This window comes from Scyliorhinus canicula, unplaced genomic scaffold (genome assembly GCF_902713615.1).
Source record: "Scyliorhinus canicula unplaced genomic scaffold, sScyCan1.1, whole genome shotgun sequence".
Classification (NCBI taxonomy): Eukaryota; Metazoa; Chordata; class Chondrichthyes; order Carcharhiniformes; family Scyliorhinidae; genus Scyliorhinus; species Scyliorhinus canicula.
In genome coordinates, this window is record NW_024055461.1 from 3,429,740 (window position 1) to 3,446,544 (window position 16,805).

General features: G+C 47.3%; 1 protein-coding gene and 1 long non-coding RNA gene across 2 annotated transcripts in view; both read left to right on the forward strand.

Moving 5' to 3' along the window:
- The window catches only part of LOC119959645 (oocyte zinc finger protein XlCOF6-like), an 84,610-nt gene that overhangs the window by 33,583 nt on the left and 34,222 nt on the right, over positions 1-16,805 (forward strand). The window lies entirely within an intron of this gene.
- The window catches only part of LOC119959649, a 30,461-nt gene that overhangs the window by 12,183 nt on the left and 1,473 nt on the right, over positions 1-16,805 (forward strand). The window lies entirely within an intron of this gene.

Genomic DNA, 16,805 nt, shown 5'->3' on the forward strand with positions numbered 1-16,805 from the left:
TTTCTCCTCTTTGCTTCCCCCTTCCCCTCCCCCCCACACCAACAGTTCATCTTCTGATGTTAGTTTCCCTGCTGTTTGACCTTTCACATATTTTGTCCTCTCTGGGGACTGCCCCTTGGTATCTCTTTCCCCTTGGTATCTGTGGCCATTAGCAGCCGGTTTCCCTCGGTTCCTGTGGCTATGACTCATCTTTCATTCTCACTCCACAGTATAAATATTTCCCACTCTCTCTGTCTGTTAGCTTTGACAAAGAGTCATCGGACTCGAAACGTTAGCTCTTTTCTCTCCCTACAGATGCTGCCAGACTTGCTGAGATTTTCCAGTATTTTCCCTTTCGTTTCAAATTTCAGCATCCACAGTAATTTGCTTTTATCCTGCTTCAGACACTGGAAGGTGGTTCACATCAGAGGATGGGGAAGAGGGGATAATAAATAAGAGCTCACACTTTACACTCAAATCAATGAGGACTCTGATCTCTGGCAAAGAAGGAAACCCTGGCAGGTGGGCGGGAAGGATTCACAAACACCCGCTGGAGGCCCCAAACCCCCAATAAGACCCATTGATTTTATTGTCAGTCTGCAGACAGGAGCTGGAGAACTGACCCCAGGCAGAGGAGAGGGAGGGAGAAAACTGGGAGTGGAGGAAATAAATGGTGCAGATAGAACATAGAACATAGAACAGTACAGCACAGAACAGGCCCTTCGGCCCTCAATGTTGTGCCGAGCCATGATCACCCTACTCAAACCCACGTATCCACCCTATACCCGTAACCCAACAACCCCCCCTTAACCTTACTTTTTTTTATTAGGACACTACGGGCAATTTAGCATGGCCAATCCACCTAACCCGCACATCTTTGGACTGTGGGAGGAAACCGGAGCACCCGGAGGAAACCCGCACACACAGGGGGAGGACGTGCAGACTCCACACAGACAGTGACCCAGCCGGGAATCGAACCTGGGACCCTGGAGCTGTGAAGCATTTATGCTAACCACCATGCTACCCTGCTGCCCCGATGGTGAGATGGGTTTGGATTTCAGCCCAGGGAGGAGGGAGAGTGTGTGGGACGGGGATTTACAGCTTTGGGGGAACAAGAGAGGAAAAAATGTTCCAGAGAAACTAGAATTGTCTGTTCAGAATTTCTATCCTGGTCTGACAGTGATGACTTTTGTAAATTCCTTTTATAGATTGAGCGAGGAAACTGTAATGGAACAATCTCTGAAAGAGATTGCATCAGGACCTGAATATCAATGTGGAATGAGAAACAATTGTACCATCTGAAAAAAATATTTAAAACATCAATGTCGCAGGAAAAGCATTGAGATGCACACGAAGCTGAATGAGAGTGTTCCAGTGAACTGACTGAAAAGTGCTTTAACCAGTTACACAGCCTGAAAAAACATCACACCATTCAGAGTGGGGAGAAACCATACACCTGTTCTGTGTGATCTCTGAAAGAGATTGCATCAGGACATTTTTTTCTCTCTTGTTCCCCCATAGCTGTAAATCACCGTCCCACACACTCTCCCTCCTCCCTGGGCTGAAATCCAAACCCATCTCACCATCTGCACCATTTCTTTCCTCCACTCCCAGTTTTCTCCCTCCCTGTCCTCTGATCATCTAACCTGGACAGACAGAAGGACACCTGCACAACGGAGAAACCGTGGAAATGTCGTGACTGTGGGACGGGATTCAAATGCCCATCCACGCCAGAAACGCATCGACGCAGTCACAGCGGGGAGAGACCTTTCACTTGCTCTGTGTGTTGCAAGGGATTCACCAAGTTATCCAGTCTCCAGTCACACCAGCTCATTCACACTCAGGAGAAACCATTCAGCTGCACTTTCTGTGGAAAGAGCTTCAGTCAGGCACCCTCATTACGCATCGGCAAGTTCACACAGTGGAGAGGCTGTTCACCTGCTCCTTGTGTGGGTTGGATTCACAAAATCATCCAACTTGCTGACGCACAAGCAAATTCACACTGGGGAGAGGCTGTTCACCTGCTCTGTGTGTAAGAAGGGATTCAGTCGGCCATCCCAGCTACTAATACACCAGCGGGTTCACACTGGGGAGAGACTATTCACCTGGTCCGCATGTGGAAAAGGATTTACCGATTCATCCTGCCTCCTGTCACACCAACAAACTCACATCGAGGAGAGACCATTCAGCTGCACATACTGTGGAAAGAGGTTCCGGAGTTCATCACACCTCATTACCCGTACGTGTTCATACCGGAGAGAGTCCATTCACCTGCTCCGAATGTGGGAAGAGTTTAATTAATTCGTCCAACCTTTTGGCACACCAACTAATTCACAAGCGATTGCAGAGATTGGATTCTTCTCTTAATCACACCCAGCACTGAAACAAGCTCAAGCTGACAGTTCATGTTTGTTTCTGCTGTTTTGATACTCCCTGTAACTGGGCTGGTTGTGTTCCTGGGGCTGCAGTTCCGCTGTGTGTGACCTTCCCTATAATTCAGCAACATTCATCAGAAATTAGTTTAGATGAACTTTTATTTCACTTGTAAAATTGATCTTTGATGCAACATTTATTCTCCAATATCTGGAAGATTATACTGATGAACATCTCCAATTAGAAAGTGCTGATTGATCGTTGCTGACAATTCTTACTGGTTTGTACATTACACACAGTGACACCTCCATTATCCACCAGAAAGAAGGGGAATGGGAATTGGCAGAGAATCGAGAGTCTCTAAATGTTACCCTTCCCGTCTGGAACAGATGCCCCTGAGCACGGGAATGGTGACACGTTCAATTCAAGTACTGGACTGTAAGAAATCACCGTCTAATAATCTAAGGTTTCGAAGGATGAGGGTGGGATCTTCTTGAAACTTACAGGATACTGAGAGGTCTCAGCAGAATGGAGGGGGAGAGGATGTTTCCACTTGTAGGAGAACTACAACCAGAGGGCACAGCCTCAGATTGAAGGTATGATCTTTAGAGATGAGGAAGAAGGGCAGCAGGTGGCGCAGTCACCCTGCTGCCTCACAGCGCTGAGGTCCCAGGTTCGATACCGGCTCTGGGTCACTGTCCATGTGGAGTTTGCACATTCTCCCCGTGTTTGCGTGGCTTTCGCCCCCACAACCCAAAGATGTGCAGGTTAGGTGGATTGGCCACGGTAAATTGCCCCTTAATTGGAAAAAATGAATTGGGTACACTAAATGTAAAAAAAAGCAGAAAAAAAGATGAGGAAGAATTGTTTCAGCCAGAAGGTGGTGAACCTATGGAACTCTTTGCTGCAAAAGGCTGTGGAGCTCAAATCACTGAGTATCTTTAAGACAGAGATCAATGAATGAAATGAAATGAAAATCGCTTATTGTCACGAGTAGACTTCAAATAAATTTATTGTGAAAAGCCCCTAGTCGCCACATTCCGGCGCCTATTCGGGGAGGCTGTTACGGGAATCGAACCGTGCTGCTGGCCTGCTTGGTCTGCTTTCAAAGCCAGCCCTGTGCTAAACAGCCCAGGTCAATAGGTTCTTGATTAATACGGGGATCATAGGTTATGAGGAGAAGGCAGGAGAATGGGGCAGATTCGACGGGCCAAATGGCCTAATTCTGCTCCTTTGTCTTATGGTCTTATGAAGACAGATTCCACAGCAGTTTGCTGGCTGACAAACACAGGATAGGTCTGTATTCCAAGGACATGTCTCTAGCACAGGCGCTGGAAAAGTCATTTCTAAGCTGAATACAATTGGATCTCGTGACCCACAGTAAACCAACTCCGTTTGACTCCGTAAAGATTAAAACTGGCTTTCAAGAGAAAAATATTACTTTGCTAGGAACATAATTTCAAAGTAATACTTCAACACATTGGCTTCTGCCAGTTAAACGTTCAGAGGAGACGACCGCCACCAGGTACAGAGACCAGCTCTCACTCTGCATCATCCGTCTGTCTGTCCTCTGGGACAGGTAAACCATTCTCACTCCCTGAGCTTCAAGACTCTCTTTCTAAAAGGGCTCCAGCCATGAGTCTGCAGCATGTTGAGCATTTCTAACATTATGACGATGCCCTGGATTGAGTTGCTTCACCATTCCCACAATGGCGGCCATCAGCAATTAATATTCGTCAACTCTGACTCCCCCATCACCATCATCTCCAATCCTCACTCTGACCACATGAAGGGTGAACTCCAGGTTTTCCCAGGCTGTGCAGCAGAGTGTGAACCAGTCACCGCTGATGATCCTGAGGTCCCGGCAGTTCTTGAATCTGTGCCGGGTGTATTCACAACCCATAAACGTGGTCATGGAGACGTGTCTAAACTCGAAGATATTAGCGGACCGACACAGTGTCCCATGAAGCAGTACCCTCTCCCTGCTGAGAGTTCGCCAGACACTCAAAACACCGTTCATTCATTGTTAAAGAAGAGTGGTGTACATAAAGAGCAAAAATTAAAAAAATAATTGGTTTGAGGAAGAAGTTTGGAAACAATTGTTATTTAATCTAAAATGCTGACAGCTTCTGTACTGAGAAAAATTAAACAGTAAAATTACAACTGTGAAAAGGTTTATGTTTGATTCCCAAAGGATATGCTTCAGCCTTGAAGGATGTCTGGTAGAAATCCTGTTTGAATTTGGGATCATTTTGAAATGATCCCAAATCATCAAAACATCATCAAAACATCAGGAGCTTTTATAATGGGTTAAAGTGAAAAATAAACAAAATATATTAATGCCTGGAATTAAATGGGGATGTTGGATTTCTGATCTAAAGGGTTTTCTGAGCATGTTGTAGTGGACAGGAATGTTTATCCAGAGCTCATCAATGAGAGAGGATGGGAATTAATGAGATGTGTCAGATTGAGAAGTGAGTGAGTGAGGATAGGGAAAGAGACAGGAAAATCACAGCAGCAAATGAATGTAATTCAATGTAACATCTCAGTCTGGTATTAATGTACGTTCCAGTGAAAGGAAAGTGTAAATGAGATGAATAAATTGAAAGTATTCTTTTGAAGAAGTTTGTATCTTTGTCAACAATCATTTTTAAAAGGAAACTAGGGCAGCACGGTAGCATGGTGGTTAGCATAAATGCTTCACAGCTCCAGGGTCCCAGGTTCCCGGCTAGGTCACTGTCTGTGCGGAGTCTGCACGTCCTCCCCGTGTGTGCGTGGGTTTCCTCCGGGTGCTCCGGTTTCCTCCCACAGTCCAAAGATGTGCGGGTTAGGTGGATTGGCCATGCTAAATTGCCCGTAGTGTCCTAAAAAGTAAGTTTGGGGGGGGTTGTTGGGTTACGGGTATAGGATGGATACGTGGGTTTGAGTAGGGTGATCATTGCCTGGCACAACATCGAGGGCCGAAGGGCCTGTTCTGTGCTGTTCTATACTGGGACCATTAAGAGGGAGATAGAACATAGGAATTAGGAGCAGAGGGAGGCAATTCAGCGCTTTGGGCGTGCTCCACCATTCAGTCTGATCTCTTCCTGGTGTCAAATCCACCTTTCTACCTGTTCCCCATATCCCTCTAACCTGTTAAGATAAACAAAGATCTTGAGACAGACACCACCTTGAACTTTTGATAAGATCACCTGAAAGTGTATGAATGGGTTGTATCATAGGGAACGTGTGCATGATAATGCGATACCAGTGTGAGTGGGCAGATTTATTTATTAGGCGTGGATTAACTAACATGCGGATGTGCATAGTGAGTCTTAGCTGAAGAACAGGTCCCAAGACTTGCTCAGTGGATTGGACACTAGAACATCTCTAATGGTTCCTTCTCTTCCCCAGTAATCAGAAACAGTAACTCTTAAGATTCCTTCAAGCTTCTTCCTGTAATCGAGGTCACACTGATGAACTGTTGTTCCCTGGCTCTGATTTGGAAAATGGGAACGACGTGAGCTATATTCCAGTCTCGGAACAATCCCTGACTCTATTGAGCTGTTGACGATATGGGCAAGGGGCTCACAGAGTCAGTCAAGGAGGAACTAGAGAGAGTTTTGTCCCGTGGGCGAGGGGAAGGGGGGGAAGCAGCAGAGGCAGCTGATTGGATTGTCTCACTCTTCGTGACAAAGATGCTCCATGAGCTCCTCACACTTGTTGTTGGAGGTGACGGTGGAGGAGACTGGGGAGAGGGAGAGACCTTTAAGGAATTTCCGTAGTGTGCATTTAACACAAATCCGATTTATTTCACATTTATGTAGAATATTAACTCGGCTGAAGTTTGTTAACACAGAAGATACAATGAAGGAGGCCATTCGGCCCATTGAGTCTGCATCGACCCACTTAAACCCTCACTTCCACCCTATCCCTGTAACCCAATAATCCCTCCTAACATTTTTTGGACACTAAGGGCAATTTCTCTTGGCCAATCCACCTAACCTGAACTTTGGACTGTGCGGGGAAACCCACGCAGACATTGGGAGAAAGTGCAAACTCCACACAGATAGTGACCCAGCAGGGAATCGAACCTGGGACCGACGTGCTGTGAAGCCACAGTGCTAATCACCTGTGCTACCGTGCTGCCACTGGCAGATATTACCCTGCTAACATCAGCAGAAACAGAGCACAATGAACATGGTTCATTTCTAGATTTAACTGACAGCAAAATCCAATTACTGTCGTCATTTGTGAATTCGCTGGTGTGCCCGCAGGTTGGATGAATGACTGAATCCCTTCCCACAATCGGAGCAGGTGAACGGTCTCTCTCCCGTGTGAGTGCGCTGGTGTACGGTGAGGTGAGCTGATTCTCTGAACCTAGCCCCACAGTGAGAGCACCTGAACGGTCTCTCGTCAGTGTGAACACGTTGATGGGACATCAGATTGGTGGAACTTCTGAAGCACTTCCCACAGTCTGAGCATTTAAAAGGTCTCTCCTCAGTGTGTGCATGTTGATGGCGTATCAGTTCACTGGAACTTTTATAGCATTTCTCACAGTCCTGGCATTTAAAAGGTTTCTCCTCACTGTGAGTGCGCTGGTGTGCAGTGAGGGTAGACGATGTCTTGAACCTTTTCCCACAGTGAGAGCACCTGAACGGTCTCTCGTCAGTGTGAACACGTTGATGGCGCATCAGTTCCCCAGAACTTTTGTAGCATTTCCCACAGTCTGGACATTTAAATGGTCTCTCAGTGGTGTGAGCTTGCTGGTGTCTCAGCAGGATGGATGACTGATTGAATCCCTTCCCACATTGGGAGCAGATGAAAGGTCTCTCATTCGTGTGAACTCGCTGGTGTCTCAGCATCCTGGATGAGTGAGAGAACCCCTTCCCACAGTGGGAGCAGGTGAATGGCCTCTCCCCAGTGTGAGTGCGCTGGTGTACAGCGAGGTCACTCGATTGCCTGAACGCTGCCCCACAGTGAGAACACTTGAACGGTCTCTCATCAGTGTGAGTGCGCTGGTGTTTGCTGAGGGCGTAAGATGTCTTGAACCCACTCTCACAGCGAGAGCACCTGAACGGTCTCTCGTCAGTGTGAACACGTCGATGGGACATCAGTTCCCCAGAACTTTTATAGCACTTTCCGCACTCTGGACATTTAAAGGGTCTGTCGTCGGTGTGAACCCGCTGGTGTGCCAGCAGGTTAGATGACCTTGTGAATCCCTTTCCACACTCGGAGCAGGTGAATGGCTTCTTCCCAGAGTGAACTCGCTGGTGTCTCAGCAGGTTGGATGAGCGAGGGATTCTGTTCCCAAATTCAGAGCAGGTGAACAGCCTCTCCCCAGTGTGAACTCGCTGGTGTCTCAGCAGGTTGGCTGACTGAGTGAATCCCTTCCCACAGTCGGAGCAGGTGAACGGTTTCTCCCCAGTGTGAATGCGGCAATGCTTTTCAAGATGAGATGGAGATCGGAATCCCTTCCTACACACTCCACATTTCCACGGTTTCTTCCCAGTGTGACTGCGCTTGTGTATCAACAGGTCAGATGATCGTCTGAACCCTCGTCCACACACAGAACACGTGTTCAGTTTCTTCCCACTGGGAATGATTCCTTTACCTCCCATGTTCAAAATCCGATAATATTCCAGTCCCTATAAAATGGGCGACTCTGCCTGATCCTGATGTGATGTTTGGTTTCAGTTTCCCAACTGCAAATCTCCTCTTCTAATATCCTGTGGAATTGATTTAAAACAGAAAATACAGAGTGAGAGAACCCACAAAAACACAAAAGCAGGTTGTGAAATTGAGCTGAATGAATCTGGTCATTTGTGGGGCTGACACTGGGAAAAAGTGACCATGAAAACTGCTGGATTGTCAAAAAAAAAAACCAGCTGGTTCATAAATGTCTTTCAGGGAAGTAATTCTGCCACCCGGTCTTGGCCCACACAGGATTCTGGCCAATATGTGGGAGAAGAGGACAAGAGAGAGAAGGGGCCATGTGTACGAACCAAGGGGCAAAGGAGGATTTTATTTATCTCGAGAGAATTTTGACAAACCCTCAACCTGACCACCCAGTGGACCAGGGTATCAGGTGGATGTGAAAACCATCACCTCTAGGTTTTCTCCAACTCACACACCGTCCTGACTTCTGTGACATCCAGTACTAGATGAACAGATATTTCCTCCAAATAAATATTGGGAAGACCAAAGACATTATCATCAGTCCCCTCTACAAAGTCCACACCTTAACCAACGACTCAATTTCTCTCCCTGGTAACTGTCTGAGTCTGAACCAGACTGTTCAGTCATGGCAAAATATTTCGACCCAAACTGAGCTACCAGCTACATATCCACATGATCACTATCTCAGTCTCAGTTCATTTGCTGCTGAGATTGTCATCCATTCTTCTGATACTTCGGGACTTAACTCTCCTAATGACTTACAGCCGGTTCCACTATCGCTCAGTCAAGTAGAGAAATTCACAATATTCTCTCCTCTGGCTGTCTGGTCGAGGATAACCGCTCTTACTCCCTTTTGCACATATCCCCTGTTGCAGGGGCTGTTTAGCATAAGGCTAAATGACTGGCTTTGAAAGCAGACCAAGCAGGCCAGTAGCACGGTTCAATTCCCGCACCAGCCTCCCTGAACAGGTGCCGGAATGTGGTGACTAGGGGCTTTTCACAGTAACTTCATTTGAAGTTCATTTGAAGCCTATTCATGACAATAAGCGATTTTCATTTCATTTTCCCCGTAGTCATCAGCAGTCCCTCGATCTGAGGATGATGTCTACTCACGGTCTGTGTTTCTGCCATGGGTCTTCATGTGACTGCACAGACCTGCAGTTTTTTGGACACATGGGGCAGGACATCCGAAGAGGGAGTGGGAATCAGAGCAGGATTTGCTTCATGCTAAATTGACCCTTAGTGCCCAAAGGTAACGTGGGCCTACATAGAGTGGTCTTTCAGTTAGTTGATGCAGACTCTATGGGCCGAATAGCCTCCTGCTGTAGGGATTCTATGATGTGATTACAATGATCTCTCTTTCGCTTTGATATTATTACGCACCCCATTCAATGAAAACATTGCCCCGTACAAAGATGGCGACTGCATATGCGTCCTGCTCTAATTGCCCCTATGAAAGATGGCGGTCTTTAAAACGGGCCGGAGAGGACCAACTCGGTTCAAATGGGAGACTGGGAAGTCTTTTTCCGAAGTTTGTGCTTGCACAACATGTTTACAAAAATACTCCACACACCTGGCAGATCGATTGGTGCCTACTTTCCGCAATTTTCCGCTTACCGCTCGCGGACTGAAGAAACAACCGTCACCATTACCACATCACCAGAACCGGAACTGCACATGCGTCACTCACAGCCCGACCCCGCCCCCTCATTCTCTCCGATTGGTTGGAGGACCAGCCGCTCCCGCTCGGGCCTCAAGTCTCGCCCCATCTTCCTATTGGCCTAAAGGCGCTGTCAATCACTCCACAGACATTGTGATGTCCAGGGACAGACGCTTGTTTGTCTCATCTTCAGGCGGGAAGGAGGCGGATAAGCGGAGGCAGCGTTAGGGGTTGTGGGTGGGAGGGGAGGCTTCACACACACCCAGTGGGGGCCTCAACACCCCCAATAACAAACTAGCCGCACCGCCTCAACACCCACCACAACGGCAGCTGCCGCTTTCTCCCGGTGCCGGGCCCCAGTGGACAAATGTGGCTTCAGGAAGGAAATGCAGCAATGGATTTGATCAGGAGAAATGATCTTTAACTGACTTTACTGATCCTGGAGCAGGAGGAGAAAATGGGGAGGGATTTCTATCCTGCACTCACACTGTAATGTAAATGGTCGAATTAAAATTCAGTGAATAACCTGGAATTCAAAGCTCCACTTAGTATTAATGACCTTGAAACTATTGTGGTGAGTTTGTGGGAAAGGGGAAAGTGTGTGGGACTGTGATTTGCAGCTTCAGGAAACAAAATAAATAATTATTCCCCAGAAACTAGACTTATCTGTCCTGAATTTCTGTCCTGAATTTCTGACCTGATTTTGCAGGGTTACAAGGAGTGGATCGACAGACTGGAAACTCAAATCAATCATCACATCAAGATCTGACAGTCTGGAAGGACAAATGTTTGTTCTCTCTGTGGGAAAAGTTTTCAAACAGAAGTATGACTGGAAAAACACAAAGACACGCACACACCCGAGTGGGAGTATTTCAGTGAACTGACTGTGGAAAGAGCTTTAACCAGTTACACAGCCTGTAAAACACCACACCATTCACAGCGAGGAGAAACTGTACACGTGTTCTGAGTGTGGAAGAAGCTTCAACTGATTGTCCAAAATGGAGAGACACAATGATGCCGGCATCATTGAAAAACCGTGGAAATGTGAGGATTGTGGGTAGGGATTCAGTTACCCTTCTGAGCTGGAAACACATCAGCGCAGTCACACCGGGGAGAGACCATTCACCTGTTCCGAGTGTGGAAAGGGATTCACTCGACTAACACATCTGACTGCACACCAACTTGTTCACTGACATGAAACATTTCAAATGTTCCGATTGTGAGAAGAGCTTTAAAAACAAATTTAATCTTCTGACACACCAGCGAGTTCACACTGGGGAGAGGCCATTCACTTGCTCTGAATGTGGGAAGAGATTCACAGAGTCCGCCCAACTTACTTCACACCAACGTGTTCACTCTGACACGAGACTTTTTAAATGTTCCGCCTGTGAGAAGAGCTTTAAAGGCAAAATGGATCTGCTGATTCACCAGCGCAGTCACACTGGAGAGAGGCCGTTCACCTGCTCCGTGTGTGGGAAGAGATTCACTCAGCATTCCCTCCGGCTGAAACACCGGCACATTCACACCAGGGAGACATTATTCATCTGCTCTGTGTGTGGGAAAGGATTCACTCGTTCATTCACCCTGCAGAAACACCAATGAGTTCACAAGGGGTTGGATTCTGTTATTGCTGCTGTTAATCACATCCAGGACTGAGCCGTGCTCGTTCTGACAGTTGGAGTTTGTTTCAGTTGATGTTGATCATTCATAGAACATAGAACAGTACAGCACAGAACAGGCCCTTCGGCCCTCGATATTGTGCCGAGCAATGATCACCCTACTCAAACCCACGTATCCACCCTATACCCGTAACCCCCCCCCTTAACCTTACTTCTTTTTAGGACACTATGGGCAATTTAGCATGGCCAATCCACCTAACCCGCACATCTTTGGACTGTGGGAGGAAACCGGAGCACCCGGAGGAAACCCACGCACACACGGGGAGGACGTGCAGACTCCGCACAGACAGTGACCCAGCCGGGAACCGAACCTGGGACCCTGGAGCTATGAAGCATTTATGCTAACCACCATGCTACCGTGCTGCCCCTGTGACTTGGTCGAAGTTTAATATTATGGATATAGATTAATAAAATTAGCTTTGCGTTAACAACAGTGTTCAGTCCTTGATTTATCGAAAATAGGAGGAGACTGATTGATGTCTTGTTACCGACTGTTCCATTGTTGGGTCTTTTCTGATTTACTTTGGAAGATGTGGTAAAGGAAAGATTAAGACCAAAGAAAAAGATAAGAATATGGGAAATGATAAACCGACTGCGGCAGAAAGAGACAGAGAGAACACATTTAAAATTACATCAGATCAATGCTACGAAAATAAAAGCACAAAACTAAAGGCTCTGTATCAAAACACAAGTAGCATTTGAAACGCAACTGATGAATTGGGCAGCACCTATAGAAATAAGTAAGTACAATCTGATGGCCATTCAGAGACACAGATTGGGACCCGAATTGTTTTATATTCATTCATGGCATGCGAGTGTCGCTGGCCAGTCCAACATTTATTGCCCAGCCCAAATCTCGGAAAAGGTGGACGAGCGGCTCTGTTAGTTATTTCTTTTGCATTAGTAAATTATACACTTTAATCTCCGTTATTATACAGCTGGTAATCAAAGGGACAGAGACCGGTGATACATTATCTGCAAGTCTTGAAATTTCAGCAGAAAGAGAAGAATGGTCGTTAGCATCTGATTCCCATTCCAATCGCCATGAAGGTTCGAAATGTGCCTCTGCTCTGCATCATGATCTTCCCCACACCACCCAGCAGCTCTCGCCCCCTCAGTCCCAGTCGGAGGCATGAGAAACTGCCAAAAAGTGCACCGACCGCCATGCCAACTGCACAGCCCATCAGGAAGCCCATTCGAACACTTGTGAAGCAGCTGGCCTGTGACTGCCCATAACAATAACAACAATCCCATCCTCCCACCAACCCCCAAACACCAACCGTCATGTTAACATAAACAAATGACAAAAAAGGAATCAGGGATTACCCATAGCCATCTTTAATATACATAGCCCCCTCCCCGCCCAAATTAATGTTCGATGTTATCCAGTTCTTGAAACTGCATAATAAATAGTGCCCATGACTTGTAGAACCCCTCTGAGCTTCCCCTCAGTTCGACCTTAACCTTCTCAAGTATTCCAACAGGTCTCCACGCCAGGGCACAGGGTGGAGAGGCCGCTCTCCACCCCAGCAGGATCCACCTTCAGGCGATCAACGAGGCGAAGGTTATGATATCTGCCTCCGCACCCGTTTCCAACCCTGGCTGATCCGACACCCCGAATATGGCCTCCCGGGGACCCAGGTCCAGTTTCACGTGCACCACCTTGGAAATTACCCTAAAAACCTCCTTCCAGTACTCCTCCAGCTTTGGACAGGACCAAAACATCTGAAAGTGATTAGTGCGCCCCCCCCACTCCTCCCGCAATGCTCACACACATCTTCCACTCGTTCAAATAATCGGCTCATCCTTGCCCTCGTGAGGCGTGCTGAGAATTGACGGACCCACCTTGAGGTGATCAGCGTTGACCAGCAATCAGCCATCCGGTGACTTGGACAACGTCCGCCCTCCTCCGCAACTCCACATCGCCGGAACCTCAGTGCAAACTGGAAGTTCCAACTCTATCTCGAGGCCACCAACCTCGAGGGCCGCATCAGACGCCTGTGTGCAGGAGGGTTTCCTGACACAATATGTTGACAGGCCAACAAGAGGCGAGGCCACATTGGATTTGGTTTTGGGTAATGAACCAGGCCAGGTGTTAGATCTGGAGGTAGGTGAGCACTTTGGAAACAGTGACCACAATTCGGTGACCTTTACGTTAGTGATGGAAAGGGATAAGTATACCCCGCAGGGCAAGAGTTATAGCTGGGGGAAGGGCAATTATGATGCCATTAGACATGACTTAGGATGTGTTGGTTGGAGAAGTAGGCTGCAAGGGTTGGGCACACTGGATATGTGGAGCTTGTTCAAGGAACAGCTATTGCATGTTCTTGATAAGTACGTACCAGTCAGGCAGGGAGGAAGGGGTCGAGCGAGGGAACCGTGGTTTATCAAAGAAGTGGAATCTCTTGTTAAGAGGAAGAAGGAGGCCTATGTGAAGATGAGGCATGAAGTCTCAGTTGGGGCGCTTGATAGTTACAAGGAAGCGAGGAAGGATCTAAAGAGAGAGCTGAGACGAGCAAGGAGGGGACATGAGAAGTCTTTGGCAGGTAGGATCAAGGAAAACCCAAAAGCTTTCTATAGGTATGTCAGGAATAAAAGAATGACTAGGGTAAGAGTAGGGCCAGTCAAGGACAGTGGTGGGAAGTTGTGTGTGGAGGCTGAAGAGATAAGCGAGATACTAAATGAATACTTTTCGTCAGTATTCACTCAAGAAAAAGATAATATTGTGGAGGAGAATGCTGAGACCCAGGCTATTAGAATAGATGGCTTTGAGGTGCGTAGGGAAGAATTGTTGGCAATTCTGGACAAGGTGAAAATAGATAAGTCCCCGGGGCCGGATGGGATTTATCCTAGGATTCTCTGGGAAGCCAGGGAAGAGATTGCTGAGCCTTTGGCTTTGATTTTTAGGTCATCATTGGCTACAGGAATAGTGCCAGAGGACTGGAGGATAGCAAATGTGGTCCCTTTGTTCAAGAAGGGGAGTAGAGATAACCCCGGTAACTATAGGCCGGTGAGCCTAACGTCTGTGGTGGGTAAGGTCTTGGAGAGGATTATAAAAGATACGATTTATAATCATCTAGATAGGAATAATATGATTAGGGATAGTCAGCATGGTTTTGTGAAGGGTAGATCATGCCTCACAACCTTATCGAGTTCTTTGAGAAGGTGACTGAACAGGTCGACGAGGGTAAAGCAGTTGATTTGGTGTATATGGATTTCAGTAAAGCGTTTGATAAGGTTCCCCACGGTCGGCTATTGCAGAAAATACGGAGGCTGGGGATTGAGGGTGATTTAGAGATGTGGATCAGAAATTGGCTAGTTGAAAGAAGACAGAGAGTGGTACATAGAACATAGAACAGTACAGCACAGAACAGGCCCTTCGGCCCTCAATGTTGTGCCGAGCAATGATCACCCTACTTAAACCCACGTAACCCGTAACCCGTAACCCAACAATCCCCCCATTAACCTTACACTACGGGCAATTTAGCATGGCCAATCCACCTAACCAGCACATCTTTGGACTGTGGGAGGAAACCGGAGCACCCGGAGGAAACCCACGCACACACGGGGAGGACATGCAGACTCCACACAGACAGTGACCCAGCCGGGAATCGAACCTGGGACCCTGGAGCTGTGAAGCATTGATGCTAACCACCATGCTACCGTGAGGCCCCTAATGGTAGTTGATGGGAAATGTTCAGAATGGAGTTCAGTTACGAGTGGCGTACCACAAGGATCTGTTCTGGGGCCGTTGCTGTTTGTCATTTTTATAAATGACCTAGAGGAGGGCGCAGAAGGATGGGTGAGTAAATTTGCAGACGACACTAAAGTCGGTGGAGTTGTAGACAGTGCAGAAGGATGTTGCAGGTTACAGAGGGACATAGATAAGCTGCAGAGCTGGGCTGAGAGGTGGCAAATGGAGTTTAATGTGGAGAAGTGTGAGGTGATTCACTTTGGAAAGAATAACAGAAATGCGGAATATTTGGCTAATGGTAAAATTCTTGGTAGTGTGGATGAGCAGAGGGATCTCGGTGTCCATGTACATAGATCACTGAAAGTTGCCACCCAGGTTGATAGGGTTGTGAAGAAGGCCTATGGTGTGTTGGCCTTTATTGGTAGAGGGATTGAGTTCCGGAGCCATGAGGCCATGTTGCAGTTGTACAAAACTCTAGTACGGCCGCATTTGGAGTATTGCGTACAGTTCTGGTCGCCTCATTATAGGAAGGACGTGGAAGCTTTGGAACGGGTGCAGAGGAGATTTACCAGGATGTTGCCTGGTATGGAGGGAAAATCTTATGAGGAAAGGCTGATGGACTTGAGGTTGTTTTCGTTAGAGAGAAGAAGGTTAAGAGGTGACTTAATAGAGGCATACAAAATGATCAGAGGGTTAGGTAGGGTGGACAGCGAGAGCCTTCTTCCGCGGATGGGGATGGCTAGCACGAGGGGACATAGCCTTAAATTGAGGGGTAATAGATATAGGACAGAGGTCAGAGGTGGGTTTTTTACGCAAAGAGTGGTGAGGCCGTGGAATGCCCTACCTGCAACAGTAGTGAACTCGCCAACATTGAGGGCATTTAAAAGTTTATTGGATAAGCATATGGATGATAAGGGCATAGTGTAGGTTAGATGGCCTTTAGTTTTTTTTTCCATGTCGGTGCAACATCGAGGGCCGAAGGGCCTGTACTGCGCTGTATCGTTCTATTCCTCTTCACAGCCGGGGAAAATGCCATCCACATCTACAACACCGTTACATTTGCTGAAGGTGAAGACAAGACGAAATCTAAAACAGTCCTGCTGAAGTTCGACAGCCTCTGCAACATTGAGATGAATGAGTGCTTTGAACGGTACGTTTTCCAGCAGAGGCTTCAGGGTAAGGATGAACTTTTCAATACTTTTTTTTTATAAATTTAGATTACCCAATTATTTTTTCCAATTAAGGGGCAATTTAGCGTGGCCAATCCACCTACTCTGCACATTTTTGGGTTGTGGGGGCGAAACCCACGCAGACACGGGGAGAATGTGCAAACTCCACACAGACAGTGACCCAGAGCCGGGATCGAACCTGGGACCCTCAGCGCCGTGAGGCGGTTGTGCTAACCACTAGGCCACCGTGCTGCCCTTTTCAATACTTTTTGACACATCTCCACATCCTCACGCAGACATGTGACTGTGACTTGACAATTGATTCCATGATCTGGGATCAGATCGTTTTCGGGGTCCAGTCCGATTCCCTTTGCAGCAGCTCCTGAAAGTCAAGCAGTTCACCCTCACCATCGCTATTGAAACATGCGTTCTCCACGAGCATGATAACAACCGGTACTCCCACACCAGGGCGGCAGAAATGGCAAAGCTAAACCCCCAGGAGGCAGAATGGGTGCAGGCCATCACACAAATGCAGGGCCTGAGTCTTGATGAGAGTGGCCATTTTGCGCGCTTTTCCAGGCTCTAGCGCATAT